Source organism: Theropithecus gelada, chromosome 8, assembly GCF_003255815.1.
Source record: "Theropithecus gelada isolate Dixy chromosome 8, Tgel_1.0, whole genome shotgun sequence".
Taxonomy (NCBI): Eukaryota; Metazoa; Chordata; class Mammalia; order Primates; family Cercopithecidae; genus Theropithecus; species Theropithecus gelada.
In genome coordinates this window covers 25,946,914-25,959,084 of record NC_037676.1, presented here as the reverse complement: position 1 = coordinate 25,959,084, position 12,171 = coordinate 25,946,914, and positions in this window count along the sequence as shown.

Below are 12,171 nucleotides of genomic sequence, written 5' to 3'. Positions count from 1 at the left end.
GGAATGACTAAATCTAATCACAGGTTTTCGGAGGCCCATCATGACCACAGTTGGATGAGTTCTGTACAGTTAAGAACTAAGCCTTAGGCAGTGTCTCCAAGGGCAAGAGGCGGGACAGGTCACTGTCAGCTGAAATCCTTGGAGGAGCCTTAGGGGAGCAGGCAGAATCTGAGCTGGGCCTTGGAGGATGAGCAGACTTTGAATAGGCACAAAGGGAGAGGCAGGGCTGGAGACGTAGGGGTGGGCATCAGAATGGGCATTAAGGCCGTGGCTGCAGCCACAGGAGTAAGTGAACTCATCATCCAGGAAGAGTGTATACAGAAAAGGGCCCTTGGATTTCCCTGATGATGCAGCAGGATGAGGAAATGGGGACAATAAAGGGCAAAATAAGAGAGGCATATTTTAAATCCTTTGATCCTACACCAGTGGCTTTCAGTGGGGATGTAATGCTTCCCACAGGGGGCACTTTGGAAATGCATGGCAATAATTTCGGTGGACACAAGGAGCAGGCAGCCACAGTGCTTCCAGTGAGTGGGTGGGGACCAAGAATGCTAGATGTGCACCAAGAGAATGTTTCATGTCACTCTTCACTTCTGAATGTAAATGAGAAACCTGTTCATGATGAGCTAATCCGAGAACCTAGCTCAGTTTTACATATAAACACAAAGCTTTTCTGCAGTTTAAATCCACACTGGCTTTTCCAGGAATGCAAGTCTTCAGCTTTGCTAGTCTCTGATCTTTGTTCTGATTTGGTTTACTGCTTTGTGCCCTCTCCATGGCTTGAGACCTGTTTCTCTTGGTTTACTTTCTGTCCTTGGATTTAACTCTATTCTCCTACTCAGTGCCTTCCCCCAGCAAAAACCTACTTTGGAGTCACCCCAACAAAGCTTAAAAGTGAGCCTTGAAAGAATCAAAGTGTGTGATGGTTGATTTGGGGTGTCAACTTGACTGGATTAAGGAATGCCCAGATAGCTGGTAAAATATCATTTATTCTCAATTATTGCACTAATTATTCTCAAAGCTTCAGTAGGCACTGAACCCATCCTCCTCCTCCTGTTGAAAGAAAAACCCAGGTGTTTTTGCTTCTGATTAGAATGATTGGGCTGCCCTGGGTGTATCTGTGGGCTGTTTCTAAAGGAGGTTGTATGTGAATCGGTGGACTGGGTGGGGAAGATCCACCCTGAGCATGGGTGGACACCATTCAATTGACTGGGTGCCTGGATAGAGCAAAAGGGTGTAGGAAGGATAACTTCTTATTCTCTCTCTTTTGGAGCCTGGACACCTTTCTTTTGCCCTGGGACATCAAAATTCGAGGTTTCCTATTCTTTAGACTTCAGGATACACACCAGCGGGCACCTCTGCTTGCCCTACTGCCTCTCGGGCCTTTCCCATTGTACCAAGAGTTACACCATCAATTTCCTTGGTCCTAAGATCTTTGGACTTGGACCAAGCCATGCTACAGGGATCCCTGGGTCTCCAGCTTGCAGATGGATTATCTTGGGACTTAGCCTCCATAATTGAGTCAATTCTCCTAATAAATCCCTTATCTTTCTGCCTATATATATATATCTCTCTTTGATGAGTTTTGTCTCTCTGGAGACAAAGTCCAAATCAATTTAAAATAATCTAACAAAACCCAATACCCAACAACGTAAATATCAAAATACCTGGCATCCAGTAAACATCTATTACACATACAAAGAAGCAGAACAATGTTACATATAGTTAGGAGAAAAATCTATGGAAACAGATATAGAAATTACAGATAAAATGGAGTTTGCAGGCAAGGATTCTAAAACAGCCCTTAAAAACATGATACAAGTGTTCAAGGAAGTATTGGAAAACATAAAAGAAATGGAAGACATAAAAAAGAGCCATCTGGAACTTCTAGAATAAGAAATACAATATTTGAAAGAAAGTGTACCGGATGAGATTTACAACAGGTTAGCTACCACAGAAGAACACTTGAAGACAAAACAATAGCAATGACCCAAACAAAGCAGAGAGGGAAAAGGACTAAAGAAATGAAGAAGGCATTGTAGCTGCCCAATGGGTTTACCTTACCTACTGCACAGACAGAGCCAATTTATAAAGAGAGGGGAACTGCAATAGAGAAAGAGTAATTCATGCAGAGTCGGCTGTGTGGGAGATGGGAGTTTTATTATTACTCAAATCAGTTTCCCCAGGCATTCGGGGATCAGAGCTTTTACAGACAATTCGGTGGGTAGGGGAAAAGTCAGAGAGCCAGGATTGCTGATTGGTTAGTTAGAAGATGAAGTCATGGGAAGTTGAAGCTATCCTCTTGTGCTGGTCTGGGTGGTGCCAGCTGATCCATCAAGTGCAGGGTCTGCAAAATATCTTAAGCACTGATCTCAGGAGCAGTTTTGGGAGGGTCAGAATCTTGTAGCCTCCCACTGCATGACCCCTAAACCAAAGTTTTTAATCTTGTGGCTACTTTGTTAATCCTACAAAGGCAATCTAGTCCCTAGGCAAGAAGGAGGCTTGTTTTGGGAAAGGGCTGTTATTGTCTTTGTTTTAAACTATAAACTATAAGCTAAGTTCCTTCCAAAGTTAATTCAGCCTACACTCAGGAAGGAACAAGGACAGCTTGGAGGTTAAAAGCAAGATGGAATTGGTTAGGTTAGATCTTTCACTGTCTCAGTCATAATTTTGCAAAGGCGGTTTCAGCATTGGTGACCTGTGGAATAAGACAGAGTGCTTTAACTTATGTGAAATTTGAGTTCCAGAGGTGAGAACCCTGGGGGAGGGGTCAGAAAAATATTTGAAGTAATGGCTTATTCAAAATATTCAAAATTTAAATGGCTTATTCAAATATTCAAATTTTGAAAAAAGTATAAAGCATCTGATTTTAAAATTCCAACAAAAAGAATAAACACAGAAAAGAAAAACACACATACAAAGAATACTAAAGAACATCCCAACCAAACTGTTGAAAAACAGTGATAAAGAGAATCCCAAAAGCAGCTAGAGAAAAAAGACATTACTACAGAGGAGTAAAGCTAAGAGTCACAGCACATTTTTATCAGAAATAAATTGTTATAGGTTGACTGCATATCCCCAAAATGCATATGTTTAAGCCTTAACTTCTAGTACCTCACAATGTGACTATATTTGGAGATAGGGTATGTTAGTCCATTCTCATGCTGCTAATAAAGACATAACCGAGACCGGGTAATTTATAAAGAAAGAGGTTTAATTGACTCACAGTTGCACGTAGCTGAGGAGGCCTCAGGAAACTTACAGTCATGGTAGAAGGCACCTCTCCACAGGGTGGCAGGAGACAGAATGAGTGCCAGCAGGGGAAATGCCAGATGCTTATAAAACCATCAGATCTTCTGAGACTCATTCATTATCACGAGAACAGCATGGGACAAACCATTGCCACGATTCAGTTACCTCCACCTGGTCCTGTCCTTGACACATGGGGATTATTACAATTAAAGGTGAGATTTGGGTGGAAGCACAGTGCCAAACCATATCATAGGAGTTTTAAAGGGGTGATTAAGTTAAAATGAGGTCATTAGGGTGGGCCCTAATCCCATATAGTTGGAGTTCTTAAAAGCAGTGGAAATTAGGACATAGACACACAGATTGAAGACCGTGTGAAGACACAGGGAAAAGATGATCATCCATAAGCCAAAGAGAGAGGCCTTACAAAGAAACAACTCTGCCAGCACCTTGATCTTGGATTTGCAGCCTCCAGAACTGTTAGCTAATAGATTTCTGTTGTTTAAATCACCCAGTCTATGAAAACCCTAGCAAATTTATACAGTCATGAAGCCAATATTTAAAATACTGAAAGAAAAGAACTGGACAATTTAAAATTCTATCTCCAACAAAAATATTTTTCAAGAATAAGTGTAAAGACTTTTTTTAGACTATTTATTTACTTACTTACTTTTTATTTATTTATTTATTTATTTATTTATTTATTTATTTATTTTCTGAGATGGAGTTTCGCTCTGTCTCCCAGTCTGGAGTGCAGTGGCGCTATCTCAGCTCACTGCAAACTCCACTTCCCAGGTTCACACCATTCTCCTGCCTCAGCCTCCCAAGTGGCTGGGAGTACAGGCGCCTACCACCATTTTTAAGTTTTTAATGAAACTGCCTTTGCAAAATTTATGACAGTGAGTGAAATCTGACATAGCTGATCCATCTTATTTCCAGCCTCATAAGCTAACTGTCTTTGCTCCTTCTTGGGCATAGGCCAAACTAACTGTGGGAGGAATTTAGTTTATAGTTTAAAACAAAATGACAACAGTCCCTTACTGAAACTAACCCCCTTCTCTGCTCAAGGACTGAAACTGTCTTTGTAAAACTAGTCAATTAGCCACAGGGTTGGAATTATGGCTCAGTAATTATGTAGCTGGAAGTCACAAGATTTGTAACCTCTCCAATTGCTCCTATGGATAACATCACTATTTTAAAACCTAAGACTGGTGTTTGAGGTGTCTTGCAGACTTTGCATTCTGATGAGCTAGCTAGCATCACTCCAACTGGTGGTCCATACCAAGAAACTGGCTCACCTGGTCTTGTGATCCCCACCTAGGAACCAACTTAGTGCAAGAAGACAGCTTTATCCCCCTATGATTTCATCCCTGACCTAACCGATCAGCATTCCCCATTCCGTAGCCCCCTCCCCACCAAACTATCCTTGAAAAACTCTAGCCTCCAAATTATCAGGGAGGTGGATTTGAGAATTATCTCTCATCCTTTTGCTGGGCTGGTCCTATGATTACAAAACTCTTTCTTTGCTACAAAACATACTGTTCTCAGGGCATTGGCTCTTCTGGACAGTGGGTAAGAAGAACCCATCAAGCACTTATATCAATATCTGAAAGAATTCATTGCTAGCAGACTTAAACTGCAAGATGGTAGCAAAAGTTCTTCAGGTAGAAGAAAAATGCTATCAGATTTATATAAAGAGCTAAAAAGTATCAGAAATCATAAATATTCAGGTAGATATAAAGACATTTTTTCTTGTTTTTTTAAATGTTTAAAGTAAAGTTAATGACAATGCACTGTGGGGTTTAAAATGTTCTATAATAAGGGGCAAAAGGAGAGAAGGAACATATAATGTATAACTTGTGTACATATATACATATAGCATATAACTTCCACATATTGTTGTAAAGTCTCTCACTATAGGTGAAGTGGTGCAATGTTCAAAGATAGACTGAAATAAGTTGAAGATGTATATTGTAAACTTTGGAGCAACAATGAAAACAACAGTAACACCAATAAGCAAGATGAAAACAAAAACAAAAAGTTATAGCTGATAAGCCAAGACTGGAGATAAAGTGGACTACTAAAAAAACCAAAACAAGGCAGGAGAGAAACAGTGAAATAAAAGGAAACAAAGAACAACTGGAACAAATAGAAAATTGCAAGATGGTATATTTTAATCTAATCATATTGATAATTACATTAAGTTTAAGTTGTCTAAACACTCCAGTGAAAAAGGCATAGACTATCACACTGGAAAAAAGCAAGACTCAGCTATCTGATGGACAAGAGTTACCCGTGTTACATATAAATACAAAGATCGGTTAAAAGTAAAAGAACGAATAAAGATGTATTCTTTATATTCACCAATAAGAAAAAGTTGCAGTGGCTGTATCCACATAAGGCAAAGTAGAGTTCAGAACACGGATTTTTACCAGAGATAACAAGGGACAATTTATAATGATAAAGGAATTGATTCATAAAGATATCATGACAATTCTAAGAGTATGTGCATCTAATAACAGAGTTTCCAAATATTGTACATGAGGCAAAACCCGATAGAACTGAAAGGAGAAACAATTGACTAACTTGACCCACTAGAACACCACATTCTACAACAGCAGAATATACTTTTTTTTTTTTTTTTTGAGACAGAGTCTCGCTCTGTCACTGGAGTGCGATGGCGTGATCTCAGCTCACTACAACGTCCATCTCCTGGGTTCAAGCGATTCTCCTGTCTCAGCCTTGCAAGTAGCTGGGATTACAGGCACGCACCACCACACCCAGCTAATTTTTTGTATCTTTAGTAGAGACGGGGTTTCAGCATGTTGGCCAGGCTGGTCTCAGACTCCGACCTTGTGATCCGCCCGCCTCAGCCTCCCAAAGTGCTGAGATTACTTTACAGGAGTGGCCCAATATATGTTCTGTTTTAAGTGCACATGGAACATGTGCATGGAACATCATCAAGATAGATCATATTCAGGCCTATACAATAAATATCAAAGAAATTAAGAAGGTAGAATGCACACACATTGGGTTCTCAGACCATGATGGAATTCGTAACAGAAAGAATTCGTAGAATTCGTAACAGAAAGATACCTGGAAAATCCCAGACATTTGGGAATTAAGCAACATACTCTAAATAACTCATGGGTGAAAGCATGTATCACAAGGAAAATTAGAAATATTCTAAACTAAATGGAAACAAAAATAAAATACATCAAAATTTATAGGACGCAATTAAAGAAATGCTTAGAGGGTAATTTAGATCTTTAAATGCTAAATTAGAAGAGAAGGAAGATCTTAAATCAATAACCTGAGTTTCCACCTTAAGAATTTAGAAAAGGAACCGCAAGGCTGGGCGCAGTGGCTCAGGCCTGTAATCTCAGCACTTTGGGACGTCGAGACAGGCGGATCACGTGAGGTCAGGAGTTCGAGACCAGCCTGACCAATACGGTGAAACCCCGTCTCAACTAAAAATACAAAAATTAGCCAGGTGTGGTGGTATGCGCCTATAGTCCTAGCTACTTGGGAGGCTGAGACAGGAGAACTGATTGAATCCGGGAGATGGATGTTGCAGTAAGCCAAGATCACGCCACTGCACTCCAGCCTGGGCGACAGAGTGAAACTCCGTCAAAAAAAAAAAAAAAAAAGAAAAGAAAAAAAAAAAGGAAAAGGAACAGCAAGTTAAACCCAAAGTAGAAAGAAGGAAATCATAAACAGCAGAAATCTATGAAATTAAAAACAGAAAGACAATAGAAAAAAATCAATGAAACAAAAATTGTTTCATTGAGAAGATTAATAAAATTGAGAGAATTCTGGTAAGTTGATTATGTTAACAACAGTGAAGACACAAATGACCAGTATCAGAAATGAAAGAGGAAATATGACCATGGACATATTAAAAAGACAATAAGGGAATATTACGATGAACTTGATGCCAATACATAATAGATGAAATAGACACATTCCTTGGAAAGACACAAACTACAAAAACTCTTTCAAAATAGCAAGTTCATATAGAAAAATGGAATATACTTGTTGAATTCTTTTGGATTTTCAATAAGGTCATCCATAAATAGTATTAACATTTTGTCCTTTCCAAATTTTTATTTCTCACCTTTAATTTCTTTTAGTACAAAATAGTACTAATTTGGAGAAAAGAAGATGGGCAGACATGATATGCTTTAATTATAAGCTGTGTTGATCCTGGAAAACAAAATTCCTTTGAAAAGAAGCACTCTAAGCCAAAATAAAATCAGAATATCAAGCTTTTTTCTTCTCATTGGAGAATCTAAACTCTGAAAAATGTCCTTGGACTATAATTTTTAATAAGAATTCTGAGAACCTGAGTGAAAAATGTCCTTGGACTATAATTTTTAATAAGAATTCTGAGAACCTGAGAAACTTTTCAGTAGCATGTGTATTAAGAATGAAGAAATATAGCCTCAGCTTGACTATGAGAATACTAGCTCCCAGGAGAGATAGAGAATTAGGAATCTACCAACTGGTGTACAAATGCATGCATGCACACACTTGAGGGCACATACACATGCACACTGTTCAGCTACAGGCAATCATCTCTCTTTAAATCAAAGTCTTGCTCTAGTTTCAAACATAAAAGTAACTTGCTGATGGGAGGCTTGTTCCAAGCTGAAATCATGCTGATGCCTGATCAAGTAGTTCCTGGGTATTCTGGTTTCTCATCTTGCTTTTAGCTATAAGAGTCCGTTAAAAATCTGAGGGACAATGTCCTTGACAGCCATAGCAAAGAATTTTGGGTCAAGAGCATATAGCTCAATAAATTATCCTTAAAATATACAAATCCATTATTAGGGTCACCAGGCAGCCTGCAGCAAGTTGGTAGAGGGCATTCGTCTTCCTACTTCCTATACAGATAGAATGTATTCTACTATCAATTATTTGATTTATCTTGGTTAGTTGCAAGCAAATACAAGCATTTTAACTATATGAACTTACATATCTGGAGACTCAAAACTATGCCATGATAAGAATGCTAAATATTCAAAACATAAGGAGAAATACAACATAAGTGGAAGTGCTAAAGCATAAAATATTTCATAGGGTGATTTCTCTCTTGCTGTCTTTTTAGTACCATTAAGGCACAGGCCTTGAAAGATACCCATAGGACTCCTGGGGTCTTCTGGAAAACCCTCCTGTCCTATTTTCTACTACGCTTTCCTTACAGAGTGTATACCCATTACTGGGATTGCTGGATCCTATGGTAATTCTACTTTTAATTTTTTGAGGAACTGTCATATTGTTTTCCATAGCGACTGTAAAAATGCACATAGATTAAAAGCAAAATGAAGCTTCTAGGAATTCCCTTGCTTATAGACGGCTAGCTTCATCTGTACCCCACCTACCCTAAGGATCTGCTTTCACTATTTTTTACCATTAAATTCACCTTGATGGGAAAGTTTGGGAAGTCCTGGTGTGGTGATTAAGACACAAGTTTTAGAGCCAGTGCAACCTGGATTTATGAATACCAGAGCTGCTACTAGTGACCTCTGTGACTAGGTAAGTGATGACAGCTTTTGAAGTCTTAGTTATCTATCTGTGAAATGAAGATTCAAAAACTCATAACACAATGTCTGGCACACAGCAAACACTCAGGACCTAGTAGTAAGTTACTCTATCATTATTCTCAAAATCTGCTTCCTCTTCCTCATGACGGTGTTTCAAATATTTGAAAAGATCTGCCTCAGACTCCCAGGATACCAGCTGGATTACAGGCATCCAGCTCAACACCTGGCTAATTTTTTTATTTTTAGTAGAGACGGGGTTTTACCATATTAGCTAGGATGGTCTTGAACTCCTGACCTCAAGTGATCCACCCACCTCAGCTTCCCAAAGTGCTGGGATTACAGGTGTAAACCACTGCACCCAGCCCCGTGTACCTTCAATGACTGATTGTGTGTTACGCTTTACCAATTCCTCAAATTCTTTTCATTCTGTGGTAGATGCTTTCTGGTTGGCCTATGCCTCTTTCAAAATGAGATGCTTGCTTTTATATACTGCCTGTGTGAATCCAAATGGGTTTGGTCATTTTACTAGCTTGGTGCACAAATAATTAAGGTTTTTGCCATTACCTTTGGACCAGCCTAATAAAACAAGCCTCAAAAAGGGTCCATCCATATCCATTGACTTACTTTTTCTCTTTCTAGAAATTCTGCTTCCTAACAATCTGTTCTAAATAAAATATTCTGAAACACAAATATTTATGAACAATAAAGTTCATCAAAGTATTAAATACAATATCAAAAAATGCAACAAATGCAAATGTACTTCAATAGTGAAAAGATTCTAAAAATATAGGACAGTTATACAATAAATGTTGATAAAAAAATTTTAAGACTATAGGGAGAGCTTGACTCACTAGCCTGTATAAAAATTTAAAAAGATTATTATACAATTTTCATTGGAAAAAACAGAATATCAAATTATACATTCAGTTATTCTCAGCCATATAAAAGTATGCACACCAGAATGATAACTTGTTTGTTTTTTCATTTTATTGAGACCTTATGTGTTAGGAATTGGGCAAGAGGCCTGGCACTGTGGCTTATACCTCCAATCCTAGTACTTCGGGAGGCCACGACAGGAGGATTGCTTGAGGCCAGGAGTTTGAGACCAGCCTGGGCAACATAGCAAGATACTCTCTCAACAAAAAATTTTTAAAAACTAGCTGAGCATGGTGGTATGTGCCTGTATCCCTAGCTACTCTGGAGGCTGAGGCAGCTGGATCTCTTGAGCCCAGGAGTTTGAGGCTGCTGTGAGCCAGGATTGTGCCACTGCACTTCAGCCTGGGCAGCAGAGCAAGGAATTGTGCAAGGATCTGAGGATGCAAATAGAAACAAGGAAAACTTCTTGTTTTCAAATATCTTGCAATCAATAAGATAATTTAATAGAGTTTTAAAATAATGTGATAAGTCATATAATAAAAGCATATGTTTTATGTGAGTGGACTGGAGGAAAGGCCTTGTTTTACGGGGGATGGGAGGCGGGGAGGCAGAGGAAGTTTCACACAGGAATGATGTCTGACTGAGCTGACTTTTGAAGGATAACTAGGGGAGATCAGGCAGGCAAAGAAAGAGACGGAAGGAATTAGGGGAAGGGAGTGAAGAGTCTTCCAGATGGAGAGGGATCAGCACTTGCAAAGTGAAAGTGACAACGGTTTCTCAAAGGACAGTGTAAGGCACCAAGGGGATGTGCCAGGAATTGGAGCTGAAAGGATTGGCAGGATCCAGGATTTTCACTTGGCCAGCAGAGGTGGGAGTTAGGAGCATGAGTATAGAATTAGTCAGGATTCGCTAGAGGAAAAGAACTAATATGATAGATGATAGATGTATATATATAAAGCGGAGTTATTAAGGGTTCTTGACTCACACGATCACAAGGTGAAGTCCCACAACAGTCCGTCTGCAAGCTGAGGAGAAAGGAAGCCAGTTCCACTCCCAAAACCTCAAAAGTAGGGAAGCCAGCAGTGCAGCCTTCAGTCTGTGGTCGAAGGTCAAAGGTCCAAGAGTCCAAAAGCTGAAGAACTTGGAGTCCAATATTTGAAGGCAGGAAGCATCGAGCACGGGAGAAAGATGCAGGCTGGAAGACTAAGTGAGTCTAGTCCTTCTTTGTTCCTTTGCCTGCTTTTATCCTAGCCTCGCTGGCAGCTGATTAGATGGTGCCCACCCAGATGGAGGGTGTGTCTGCCTTTCCCAGTCCACTGACTCAAATGTTAATCTCCTTTGCCAACACCCTCACAGACACACCCAGGAACAATACTTTCCATCCTTCAATCTGATATTAACCATCACAGGCATGATCCTGTGTGTGTTAGGGAGGATTGAAAGCAGGGCAGTAGCACACTTGTAACTGGTGGGCATTCCGACAGCAGCGAGGACGGGCTATGACCAGAAGCAGAAAGCCCAGTCAGGGAAGGTGTAGCAGACCAGGTAGGCGAGGACCTGAACAAACACTGTGATAATGATGGAGCAACCGAAAGGATTGGATCAGGAAGAATCAACAGAATCTGGTCATTGAATGGAGAGATTTCCAGGTTTCTGACTTGACGTGCTAGGCAAATGATGATGCTACCTCAGGATGAGAATATGGGAGGAGGGTAAAGTTCTGGAGGAAAGTATTCAGTTGAGGGCATGGTGAATTTAAGATGTGATTTCCTTAGGTAATATAACTAGGTCAAGTTCTTGATTACAATTAAGTTATATAACTCACTCATGAGTTGTTTTTCATTAATACCATCAGGGGAGTAATGGAGCTCTATGTTTAACAACCAAAGCTGGGGAGAACAATCTGCTAAAAGTAGACATACACAATCTCAGAAGCAGTGACTGCAGTAATATCCTAACACATGATCCAGTTAAATTTATGTCCTAGCTATAAATATGTATGAAAGTATATGCTTGAAGATGAAGTAACTAATGAATGCTAAATGTATTGCACCTTAACTTGCCTTCAGCATAACTTCAAATGATTGCAAGTCTTGGTGGCTGGAGGAAGTCTGGTTCACGAACCTGTGTTTAATTAGCATAATGAAACTGTAAAGATTAAAGACTCCACATTTCCCAGCCTCCGCTCCTGCGACGTATTGTCATTTTACCGATTTCTGAGCCAGAAGTGGAAATGGTATATATAACTTCCAGGAGTGTTTTTAATGTAATCTTTTTCTCTTCCCTCTCATCTGCTGGATTGAATGTTGATGTGATGGAATCACAGTCTTGGATCCAGAGGTGAAGATGGGAGAAGAGGCCTGCATGGAGGTACCAGGTGGAGGAAGCCTGCATCTCTAACCCCAGGGAATCCAAACTCACTCCAGACTTGCAACCTCAGCTTTTGTAACAGAGAAAGAAACTTTTCTTGCCCTTCCCACATCCTGAGATTGTAACAATG